At 34.2% G+C, this 13,307-nt stretch overlaps 1 long non-coding RNA gene across 1 annotated transcript; it reads left to right on the top strand.

Annotated features, from left to right (window-relative positions):
- Nucleotides 1-6,935: 6,935 nt before the first annotated feature.
- On the top strand, nucleotides 6,936-7,947 carry LOC120780480. Its single transcript, XR_005705878.1, has 3 exons — nucleotides 6,936-7,207; nucleotides 7,262-7,441; nucleotides 7,510-7,947. It is a non-coding gene; the product is annotated as an uncharacterized LOC120780480 (long non-coding RNA).
- The last annotated feature ends 5,360 nt before the right edge of the window (nucleotides 7,948-13,307 follow it).

Below are 13,307 nucleotides of genomic sequence, written 5' to 3' on the forward strand. Positions count from 1 at the left end.
TCTTGCTCTTCCAAAAATGCTAGGTCATGAAAGTACCACAAAGATGGTATATATATTTCATCAATTCCTGCTCCAGACTTCTCACTTCGCTTAATTTTTTTTAATTTACGTCGATAACATCCGCGAAGTGAGTTTATTTTGTATTTTAAACTTTCCAAATTTGCTTTTGGATCTATCTCCTTATATTTTTTTAAAAGTGCTTCATAAGCAGCATTCTTCTTTATTTTGTTTTTGTACTTCTCGCTTTTCACTTTCCATACTTCTGGATAGCTTCGATAAATTTCAAAGAAGTCCTTCCACAGTTCTTCGTTTATCCGTGACGCCATTACGCTTCGATGTTTGCTTACAACTGAAAATATATACTGCGTGCATGATGCAAGCGTTTACACCATAAAACATGTTCATAACAACATCATGTTTTTAAAAATTTTTATAAACCATCGCACATGTATGACGAACACGAATTTATTATGTTTACACGCTCATTCTTCTCATCACGTCGCACATGCTTGCAAACTTGAATGACCGTGTAAAGGCCGCTTTACGGATGGGTTTTGCTAATTTATTTTTCGAGGAACGCCTCCTGGTATTCCAAATCATTAGCGAAATTACTAATTACCAGTCATGTGGCGAACACATAAGTAGAGGGCGACGCGATAAGCCTGCTAAATGAACATTTGTAAGACAGTAGCGACATATTAAACAGTTGATGTACACAACACAATGTCCAGCATGTACACAAAACAACGCAGCAGTCCATTTTGTATGTACACAATATCGTTGTTGCCATACTAATACCTTTCACTTCAATGAAATTTTTGGAATTTTAATATTTTGTTAAAAGTAAAACTTTTATGCAAAAAGTAAGCAAATAAGTAAATTTATTCGTTTTAAAGTATGAATTGTTAAAATGAAGGATGTAACAGAGCTATTTTATACTTATCTTTGTAAAATATCGTCAGATTTGTTAGCGCTTTGAAAAAACATTTACATATTATTGGCGTCACAACTCCTCTCTACTGTTCTCGGCAAAATTAGAAATATTTTTAATTTAGCGAGAGTGACAGTACTGTCGTGTAGTCGTGCAGATGTCTAAATAACTGAGTTAATAAGAACGTGTGTATTTTGTGTTTACAGCATAGTAATCGTTAGTAGGTTTAGCGAACTGGTAATTGCTTGAAACCAGCCGAACTGCAGAGATATTTCCGTTGCATACGTGTCTCATATACATAAATGTATCTGTGAATACATGCTTGTTCTTAATAGGGCCCATACACGACACAAATGTGCGATCGATCTATGTGAGTTCGTTTCGCCCATACACGACACACAAATCCATTTTGCGTTCGTTCTTCACACAGTGAACACGTGCGGCAGGCAAGCGGAACATTTCTTCGAATTTACTTCTAATGTAGCACTTTTATCGATTTCTTTGTATTTCGTTAAGGGGGTATTCTGGTCTAGAAATTTAAAAAGAATCGAATTTTTTTTTATATTTTCATAGTTTAACTATTCAAGAATATGTGTACAAAAGGATTTTTCAAAATTCAAACTATTTTCGGAGATATAGGCATTTTTCTGACCCGGCATCCAAACTGGTTCGGCCGGAACTAATCGAACAAAAGACTTTACGCCAAACTTTAAACGCGTTTTTCTCAAAACTGACTTTCTCCCGATACCCACGATTTCTCAGGTTCTACTGGACCGATTTACTTGAAATTTATATAGAGTCTTCTTTATAGGCTTGTCTACGGTTGGAACTAGCCCCATCCCCAAATTCTTGTTTTTATTATTTTTAAAAAATTTGAAATAGTCAGAAAAAGTGATCCAAAAAAACTTTTTTTCAGGCAGTCGCCATTTTGTGAAAAAATTTTTTTCCCACATTTCCGCAGTTCCGGCCATTGCGACATTATTCTAGATTAATAATTTTTTTTTTTGGTTTCAGATAACTAGGAGGGTTGAAATCATGGGTATGGTCACGTGGAAATTTTTAGAGACCCCCCACATCGTCAACTCATAATTTTTGAATTTTTTTTACTTTTTTTAGTTTTTAATTTTTTTCTGTACTCTTTTAAAATTAGCAAATAACTAATAAAAAAATGGATGGTAAAAATATTAATTGCCTTTTTTTACGACACTTCAAAAATTACCTGAAATTCATGCTTCTAGACCAGAATACCCCCTTAATAAGTTATTCCAACTTTTATTTTTCTCAATTTTATTTTTATATTTATCACTTTTCGTTTGCCAAATTGCCAATTAATTTTCTATAAGATCAATAAATTTTGATACGAAATCTTTATTACGGGGGAGCCTGCTTTAGAGGCTTCAAACAATAGATTTTTTTCTTTTTTCTTTAAGTCTCTTCAAAAATTATCTAACAATATTTCCCCAAAGTTATAGATTGGAATTCGAAATATTGTCGAAGCTAGAAGGGAAATAGTGACCGAGCGTCTAACACATAAGTTTATGATTGAGCGCTTGGGCAAAAAGCGAAAACTTTAAAGCGATTTTTCGGTTTTTCATTTTTGCGATTATTCTTAATTGGCGGGCAGGATAGAAAAAAAAGTAAACGTCGTATGGAATTAGGGCAAAGTTTATTATTATTCGCATAAAGTTGTCTTCTATTCAAACTAAAAAAAATTAAGAAAAGTAAAGTTTTAATATATTTTAAAACAACATAAAGTAAAGTTTTTTGGTCAAAAGCCACTATTTATTCAATTTTTTAAAAAATTGTAAAATTTTACACTTTTTTTTGGAATTTTCTTAGTTTAACTAGATCCAATAGAAATTGCTACCTGCATCCTGTCCGCCGTCTGAAAAATGCACTTGCGTGATGCTTTGGGCAATTGCTTTCCAAAGGCAGAATATCAAAGATTTCGTATCCAAAAAATTTGTGAAAGATGTTCAAATATATATTTATAAAGTCTAGAAATTTCGCTTGAATCAATTATTTCTTACCCTCCCAAAAAAATCCTCAAAAAAATGGATTTTTTGAAGCCTCGAAAGCAGGCTCTCCCCTTAACACTTGCTATTGTCCGCGATCTTTACTGTTCAGCGACACGAGAGAAATAAGATTTTGTGCGCACCCAACGCCATACCCTACACACATGTGCGCGAGTTAACAAACTGTTGTTTGTCGCTAGTAACAGAAATTATATTTATTTGGGCAGTACACTTATTTTCGTGTTGCCTTTTTTATTCATAATTTCTTACTGACTACATTTTATAATCTTAGTGCTATTTATACTTATGGAATGCGGCTGCTGTTATCTGCATGCAACTTCTTTGTTGTAATTCGATATCTCTTATCTTGCAAGAACAAAGATAGTTTTGTTATGCTTATCAGTTTTTCGTTATGGAATTCTGTCTGTTGTGTTTGTAAGAGCGCTATTACACGAAGCAACTTTTGTTGCGGCAACTCTTGGTTTATAGGCGAGGGGGCGACGACGAGACGAGAATCGCACCGAGTTTCCAGTGTTCAGCAACTCGCTTTGTGTTCTTATTCGTAACAGTTCGCTGCGACGTTTTTCGGCATTCGTGTTCTTTCTTTCGTAGTACATAGTTGCATTTGCGTATCTTTTTTTGAAATTAATATTTTGAATATATTTAAAAAATTTAATTTCATCTTTTGGTAAGTAATTTGCAAATATGTATACAAATATACATAATATTATATACATATTTTAGAAATTGGAGTATGACGAAAAAATCGAATTAATTAAAGATATTGTGAAATGTATGGAGGAAGCCATACAAATTGATTCAGACGATAGTAAAAAGGGTGATATATCTTTGTTTTAATAAATAAAATGTATTTCTTAATTGACAGAGCTGATTAATATATGTGATAGAGTGGCCCAAATAGCTATAAGGAAAAAGAAACGACAATGGGTTAAAGTAAAGTGAAAGGGAATGAGAAAAAAACTCCAACAGAGTTGCACAACACAAGTTGCTCGTGTGAAGGTAATGGGCGACAGCAAAAGAGAATCGCCCGAGAATTAGCAACAAAAGTTGCTTCATGTAATCGCGGACTTATGCAGGAATTTTATTGTTTGTTTATGTTAAAGTGGTGAACACAATGACTGCGAACGACTGCAGCAGCACGACAGTGAACTGAAAATGTCGTTGTTCATCTTAGTACATGTACATTTTGAGTAGCAACAACAACACAATGGCCGGCATGTACACAAAACAATGCAGTTGTCCATTTTGTATGTACACAATTTCGTTGCGGCCATACTAATAAAAAAATAAGTACATAGGTAAATATTTTTGCTTTAAGTTATCAATTGTTATTAAAAATGATATAATAGAGCTATAATATAGCTATTTTATGCTCTTATTTGTAAAATAACATCAAGTTTGTTAGAGCTGTGAATAATTTTACATTTTACATATTAGTGGCATCACCACTCTACCTCCTCTTTCTATCTTCCATTCTACTGTCAACTCTACTGTGGTCCTACTGTCGTTGGCAAAAATAGGAGGATATTGAAGTTAGCGAGAACGACAACTGTCGGCCTGCAGTCGTGTAGTCGTGAAGTCTGTCGCTCTCTATGTGTTCAGCGCTTAAGTGTGAAATTTACTTAGGTTATCTTCACGTCGCTAACTCCGCTCCTTCTTAAAAACGGAGCGTCCTCGCTATGCTGCTACTGTGGGCACTCAGACAAGTCGTACCACATCTGGCAGCACTGTTTGTCAGTTATTCTATTATTTCATTCTCTTTATATTCTTCTTGGAAATTTACAGTTTCAACTGAATTCTAAGCTTTTAGTTTTAAGAAGCGTCACTTCTTGTATAGACGCCAACAAGTGAAGAAGTCTTTTGAGTTATCTTAATAAATAATCAGTAATTATAATAAATGTGATGCATAAGTCGCCACACTACAAATTGTTGTTGTTGAAGACGATTCATTTCGACTTCGTATAATTCGTCAATTTGCGTTTGTCTGTGAAACATTCTTCTATTTACGTGATATCGGTAGAGGTGTACCATACCGTAAGTGGTGACTACTAAAGTAAGGAATCCCATTATGATGAAGAACGTAAAATGTACTGGATTTTCTTCAATAGGTATCAAAAATGTTGAGAGTGTTTGGATATTGCTGAATTTGTAGATTGAGTTTGAAGAAAGGATACGGAGTACTTCAAGTTTTTCGTTGTGTTGATTGTGTATTATTTCTCTGAGTTGTAGTGTACCAATTTAGGGCTTGATATATAAGTAAATGTTGTTCCAAGTATGTTGGTAATCTGTCAAAATGTATCCATTCTCTAGGATGGGAAGTGGAGCATTATTTTCATGGGTTGTTTCGCATTGGGCTGTTTTGTCTTCTAATATTTTTATTGTACAATTGTCAGCGGGTTCTGATTTACAAATAAAGTTACCCATATAATTTCTACTTTTAGATATTCTTTGATAATCCTTACACTTTGCGATCTTAGGGTCTAAATTAATTTTACCATGCTTATATGCAAAAGGATATTCATTAAATAAGCTATATTTAGTTTCAAGGATAGGGTATTTGTATATTGTAATTATATCTTATGGATCAGAATATTCCAATATATTAATTAGTGGAAGATCCAACTACTCATGGTTTATTAATTTATGCACATCATTCAGATTGAGTGTGGCAGAGTAAACATTTTTATATTTTTTTTTATTAATAGTATTAGTTATTGTTTGTAATTCGTTATAAATTTCTCCTATTATTAAATTCTCCTTTATTGCTTTAGGATCGAGTGTTTCAAGAATTCTTTCAAACTGCGAATTAATGCTCTTTTGTTTGTCATTATTTTCTATTAGCATATTAATCGAAGTTTTTATTTCGATAAGGTCGTCATGATCTGGTGTACCAGTTATAAATTTAAGTACAGAACCAAGAAAGTGAAGAGACCTTTTGGGCCTATAGATATTTGGCATAAGTTGATTTTTTATGTTTCTATTTTATTAATTAATATTTTTGTTTCGGATTGTTTTTCTAAATTATAAGAAGATCTCATTATGTCTTCATAGAGCGCATGTATTTTTGATAAATTTGAAATATGATATAGGAAGGAACTATTATTATATACGTATACGGGGTCAGTTTCTACGGGAACATATTTTTTGTTACTTAAATGTATTATATTGTCGCATAATGCGAAAGGGGAAATTGAAAAGAAAATTATTCCGTATACGCCTTTACTCTTATGTTATCCTTATGTATAATCCGTCCTTTATTAGTCGTTACAGTCTTTTCGTTATCTTGTTTTACAACTTGCTTCGCGTATTCTCTTACGTTCTTATTTCGCCTGTGCGTCTTGGAAAATATTACGTCACCTGGATTATAGTTCAGCTGCTTTCGATTGCGATTATAATGACGCAAGACTCTTTCCTGGTTTTGTTGTATTCGTTCTTGGATGTCGGGATATCTCCTTTGATTATAAAACACGTCCTCGGGTTTCTCGTTAGTAACGGAATGTATGGTTTTGTTGTACTGCCGAACAGCTTCAAAAATTTGGTCTTCCGGTGCTGAATTATTCTGGTCAGCTAAAACTTTCGCGATTTCAATAATTGTACTGTGCGTACGCTCAACTTGTCCGTTTGTAGTAGAATGGAACGCTGGCGTTTTTGTGTGCGTTATTTTTAATCGTTTGTAAATTTGTTGTGCACATATGCTTGTAAACGATAGATCGTTATCAGTCATTAAAAATTTTGCGTTTTTGGGTATATTTGTGAAAGAATCTCGTCAACGTATTTGTATGTATCTTTCCTTGAAGGTATTTGTCTAAAGTAGCAAAATTTTGAGTATTTGTCCGTTGAGCTAATGTATATGTTATCGCTCATGTAGAATAACAGCTCTATTCTGAAAAAAAACTCTCAACTGAGTTGAGAGGAAAAATTTGAGAGATTTCTTGTGAGGCATATTTTGTGAGGCTATTCTTGCTCAAACCTCATAAGAAAAAAGCTTAAAAAAGTCACCACCTGAGGTAAAAAGCTTTTAGCTGTCAAACAGCTGTTTTATTCCTAGGCGTACAAAACGGAGAGGATAACTCAGGAGCAGCTGCAACATTACATAATGTTTTGCAAGCAGCATCCTGAGTTACAACGGGGGAAGCTAACTCCGACCAACCCTCAAGGGCTGCAAATACTTTGGTCGGAGCTAGCAGATAATTTAAATGCCTTAAGAGGTCCAACTCGGTCGGCAGCCAAGTGGAGGGAGGTAAGTTCATAAATGCTTGTGTATGTTTCACATTATTAAAATATGTTTCCATAGTCATTGATGCATTGGAAACATCAGTTGCGATCGCGAGCGCGCCAGCTGAAGGCACATGCGCAAGCGACTGGTGGAGGCCCTCCGATAAATGGAATGAGCGAATTCGATGAGCAAGCAATTTGAACTTTTGGAGCAGCAGCGGTGGATGGATTGCCGGGTGTTGCGACTTTGGGTCACCAGGTAATATTTTAAATTAATATTTGTCGGACTATATATGAGGCAATAATTGGTCCGTTTTATACTTACAGGTTTTGCCGTTGTATTTAAATACAGTCACATCGCCTGCTCCAGCGCCAACACCAACAGTCGCATCGCCTGCTCCAGCATCCTCGCCAGCAGTCACATCTCCTGATCCAGCTTTTCCTGCTCTGACTTTAAATTTTTCTTCCTCGCCATCACCTCATTTTTCTTCCTCACCATCACCTCCATCTTCTTCCTTATCTCCTCCCATCTTATCTGCTCATATGCCAACTCCTTCTTACATCCCTCCTGAAAAATTGACTGCAGCGAAGATGCTTGGGACAGTGCTAAAGAAAATGGAGGATCGGGAAAAGCGTGAGGAGGAGGCCATTGCTCTACAAAGGAAAATTGTTGAGCAAAATGTGCAGATGACAGGGGTGCTGACCCAGATGACAAAAGCACTAACCTCGCTGTCAGAGGTTATGGCAAAATTGTCTGAAAAATTAGATAAGCAATAATAAAAATGTAAAAAAATAAAAAAAATAAATAAAAATGTAAAAAATAAAAAAATTAAATAAAATGTAAAAATAAAAAAAAATTAAATAAAAATGTAAAAAAATTAAATTAATTATTTAATAAATAAAATAAAATAAAATGAATTATTTAAACATATGCAGATGTCTTTTTATTCATACTTAGAGGAAGTAAAATGTACAGAGACAGTAAGTAACTTACATATGTATATGTATATACTTATATTTATGGTACATAACGCCACTGGAAATATATACACATGTATATTATAAAGACATGATGTAACGTTCTCTTACTCTAGCACCCTCCCTAAAATTGGGGTTTTCGAAAACAATTTCGGTGTCTTGTGATTCTTCTAAAACTTCTTCGAAGCCGAGGTCTGCAGCCACACCATGCTTCAGTAAAATTTTGTGAAGAATTGTACACGCGTAAATAATCATAGACGCTTTTTCAGGGCTGTAATGAAGAATGCGGTGTTTTAAGAGGCACCGGAATCGTGACTTCAAAACACCAAAGGCTCTCTCAATGGTATTACGTGCTTCAGCGACTGGCGTTAACAGCCATGGCTCCAATGGATATCCTTGGTCACCTAACAACCACGAACCACTTTGCGTTTTATAGGTATTTGTGAGGTGCATACGTGTTGGGGATGTGGTCCAAATACCAGAATCATGGCAAGACCGGAGAAATCTCGCGTTGACAGCGGTGAACCGAAGTCGATGATCACAAACCTACCAAAAATGCAAATATATACATATTTATTAATAGAAAGATTGGTAAATAGTTTGTATAATATAGAACATTACGTACTGCTTCTACATTAAGGCCGTAAAATCCTTTCCGATTCATAAAAATTGAGAGAGGAGTAGTGGCGTCTGTGCTTGAGGGTGAAACAATCCCAATATGGGTACAATCGATTGCGCCGATTGTGCCCTTGATCCCAAATTTCGTGTAAAATCTTTAAGAAAAAATTTATTTATTTATTTACATACATTTATTTTTATTTATTTATCTTACCCCTTCTTTGTATCTGAAACATCCTGAGCGCTTGAAGGAAAATACATTCCTCTGCCCTTAACATCCACAATTAATTTCGAAATAAAGAGCAGAGCTCTATACACAGAGGACTGGCTCATAGATAGCATATAACTATTACCAACGCGTTTTTGGTAAGAGCCATGCCCGTAAAAATACAAACACGCCAGGAAACGCAGATTAAAAGATATACTCGACTTCTGTACATCATGCGGCACCAATTCACTTATAAGTAATTTACATAGCGATTTTGGGAATCGAAATGTATTAATAAATGTTGTGTCTTGCATACTAAAAGGATCGCTTTTGCTCGCAAACCCTTTAACACTTTCCTCCTACCGCCCGATTCCTCCTCCTCAACAATTGCCGCATATACAAATATGTAATAGTTCCTCCATGCTATAACATAACATCTATAACACTCAAATATTTTTTAAAAAATGTCAAATATTGATGTAAAACAAAACAAACACAGATGTTTTGTATTATGATAGCTGCTTTCACACGTCACAGATATTCGTGATAATAGTGAGCATTTGAGCTTTTGAATTTTCGCCAGAATAAGGTAACCCTCACTTTAGTGAGAAACATCACTGTAGTAAGGTTGGTGACTTTTGTGAGGGCATGAGAATAGGGCTGTAAGTCTAATAGCGGGATTCTGTAACCAGTCTCTAGTCTCTATTTGAGACATTTTGAGGTAAAATCTCAATTTGTGACTAGTTACTATTCACTAAACAGTCTCTAGCGTTAGTCTCAAAATATTGACTCAAAATTGAGACCTGGTAATTAGTAGGTCACAAAACCAAAAAGAACTCTTGTCTGCCATTTTGAATATACTGAATAGAGATCATCAGAGATATTAATCGATTGTAGTTATTTTCTATTTTGTAAGCAACTCAAACACGAAAAGGTTAAAAATAAATCAATTTTCCATAAATTTCGTAAATATTATGAAACAAAGTCAACATATATTTTAACTTTTATTGATAATTATATTTTTTGACTATGTTATAGAAAATTTAATATTTGTTATCGACATATTTATTTTTATTCAAGTTTAAAAACATCTCTGAATAATGAAATGTAATAGATTTTGTGACTGTCACTTAGCAAAATCGTCTCAAGTCTCAAAAATTATCTCTAACTCAAAATCTCAAATTTAGAGACTTGAGACAGTATCACGGTACAGAATCGCACGGTAAGTGTATGTATGTATTCGCCTTCTTTGTTTGGCGTTGGTGCGGAACCAATTGGTTGTTTCGTATTTGTTTGTGTGTGCACGTCTATGTGTGTCATTTATGATTTGTTTTTGTTGTTCGATGTGGGTTATGTCCTCAACCATGTTATGAGTTAGAACGATAGAGGAATTGGGAAATGTATTAATAATGTCATTTTCGACATAAAATAATAATTGAATCATCGCCTCGAATAACGTTGTAAGCGCCAAATTTGGAATTTTTGAATAGAGAAAAAAACGTTTTAAACACTTGGATTCTTTTTTAAATAGTTTTTGCTTAAATATTTATTTATATTACATCTTTTGTTAATATTTTACAAAAGTTGTAAACAAAAAAAATGTACAGTATTAACAAGGTTCGCTGTTTAAATTTTTTTTAGTAGAATAACGTTGTAAATGCCTGGCTTGTAGCGACGATAACACGTTTTTCCACTACACGCAGCATCATAGCCGATGGCACTTACAACGTTTTTCCACACTGATAGTGATGATTAAATATCGAGTACAATTTTACTGGTTAAAGGAAAATAGAAAGTCTCAATAATTACAAAATTTACTTTCTTGTTAAAATAACGCAATACTCTGCGTAATTAAAGATTGTATTAAAGAACCAACATCTTCTGGGGTAAATAGTGATAATAAATTAAACAATAATGCTTCTTTTTCAGTTTTTTATTCCAATAAAGAAGAAGAAACAAAGCGGCAATTTAGTTTTCATGTAAGAAATTGAAAATAAAAATAATAATTCATAATTTTAGTATCTAACTTAACTACAAATGGCTCTATAAAACTAAGCATCTTGTTTGGGCAAATAGACCGCCATTGCTAACAAGTCTTTTTTTTCAGCAGAAATCGCAATTGGTTTCTTTCGAAGAACTGGTAATTCATATGGACGTAATATAAGTATCTCGCGCATATTTCTGCTGACAGTTTGACTTTTTCCTTAAGCTGTGACAATGCCATGGTTCGCCAGTACTGTGATTCATTCTGAGACGTAAAACTTGCATGTCATCTGCAGTAATTTGGAGCCATCTACCTTCGGTTATTTTGCACGTATTTTTTTATGAGAACATCAAAGTTTTTAAAGTCAATTTGAAGCATTTGATGCACCCTGAACAGGTTAGAAGGTTTAGCTGATTTAATAATTTCTTGAACATCTTCTGGGGTATAAATCCGCGCTGTTTTCTTTTTCCTTTCAATTAGAGAGAAATCTCGAACACACGGTAAAAAGCTGTGTCCAGAAACTAAAAATTTTTGATTAGCTTCAGAAAAGTATTTCGTTTTTATTAGATGGTAAATTAAGGCGATCATGGCAATCCCCACACGTCTGTCGGACCAAATAATTCTTTAATTTTCTCACATCTCCAGCTTTTAAAATAGCGTAGGTGGAAGTGATGTATCTTAAAATACATGAAGCGATTTCAGCTGCACCCTTTTTTGCAACTGTTTCATGCCAAGTATACATGTCAACAGTATTTTGCCCCAAATTATGTATAGCGAAGTTGTAATTCGAATACTACCGCTGATAAAAGACGTCCGTATGTGTGAGATTTGGAGTATAAATCACTTGCTGTAAGCGCAACAATATGGGAACTGCCTAAAGCTGACTTTATGTCATCACTCAGCTTAGAATATGATTTTACAGCCTTTTTGTGATGTGCCTCTGCCAGTTTCTCTATGTATCTTATTTTATTCTGGTCTTCAGCGGCAATCGTTTCTATATAATACTTATCGCAGAGCTTACAAGTGTCGGACCTTGGTAATCCAAACCGCAAACTGATTTCTGCGTTAAATATATCTCTGTATGTATTATAACTTATAGTGCTATTGGGATATTTTTCTTTGAATAATTTAAACATTTTTGTAATAGTTAAATCTGGATGGAGGCAATTTTTTTTGAACTAGAACGACTGTAGTGACTTTCTTGACAGGAAAGCTTTCTACATATGTGTTCCATGACACTTTTCTTTTCAGCATTAACGATTTTATTCGGCCGATTATCATGTCGTAAGCATCACTCAAACTATCTGCCGCTTTCAGTTTTTCAACTAAAATTTGAAGTCTTCGTTGTGTCACTTGAAAGGTACGACAAATCATTTGTTTGCACACTCTCACTTTTCTCTCATTGTGCTGTGGTAGAAAATAGTTCACAGTTACATTTCGACGTGATGTGCCCTCCGAAACTCTTCTTCTTTGCGGTTCTTTCAATTCGATTAAAGAGCGTAAAAAATTTGATTGCTTGTCATAGTCCATTTGATGAAATTGAAAGAAATGCTTCTGAATAGTCTCCAATTTGAAGCTTAAGCACTGTAGATAACAAGCGCAGTTGAAACTCTGATGAATACAAAAACAAAACTGATATTGACACAGCTTACACTTATAACGTTTTTCCACATTACCGTTTCTGGAGCATTTTTTTTTGTACAACTTTTCCATTTCTTTCTAAATATGCTTCTCTACTATTTCTCAGCCTCTTATTACTTATATCTTTCCAATTTTCATAATTTATTTTACGTTTTTTTCCTTTATTGCACTTTTGAATGGTGCTCAACACCTCTAAATTTGCCATGATCACCAGCACTTAAAACGTTTTCCCACTCACTACTGACTTTGGAACGCAGCTCAATGGCTAAAAACTGATGAATATTGTAAAATTTTACGCTCTCATGATACGGGAGAGTATTATTAACGGTAATTTGCAAAAAAACAGGATTGCCAAAAAATGTCACTTACAATGTTATTCGAGGCGATGATTCAATTGTTTGTCTATTTTTATAGCGTTTACTACTTTTGGTTTGATTACATTTTTTAATATGTCCAATAGCTCAGTCCTAGTGTTAAAGAAAAGTGTATGTCTACTGTAATAAAAAATATTTTGCGATGATATTTGGGCGTGGTTCCCATCTGATTGCTTTATGATAATTTGATTTTTAAAGCAATTTAATGGTTGTTTTACACGTTTGATTTTTTGTATAGGAAGCTTTGTGCTGAATGTTTGGAATTATCAGAATTAGATGTGTTATTAATTTGTTGGCGGAAAAGTGCATCGGCAACAACGTT

The sequence above is a fragment of the Bactrocera tryoni genome, unplaced genomic scaffold (genome assembly GCF_016617805.1).
Source record: "Bactrocera tryoni isolate S06 unplaced genomic scaffold, CSIRO_BtryS06_freeze2 scaffold_25, whole genome shotgun sequence".
NCBI lineage: Eukaryota > Metazoa > Arthropoda > Insecta > Diptera > Tephritidae > Bactrocera > Bactrocera tryoni.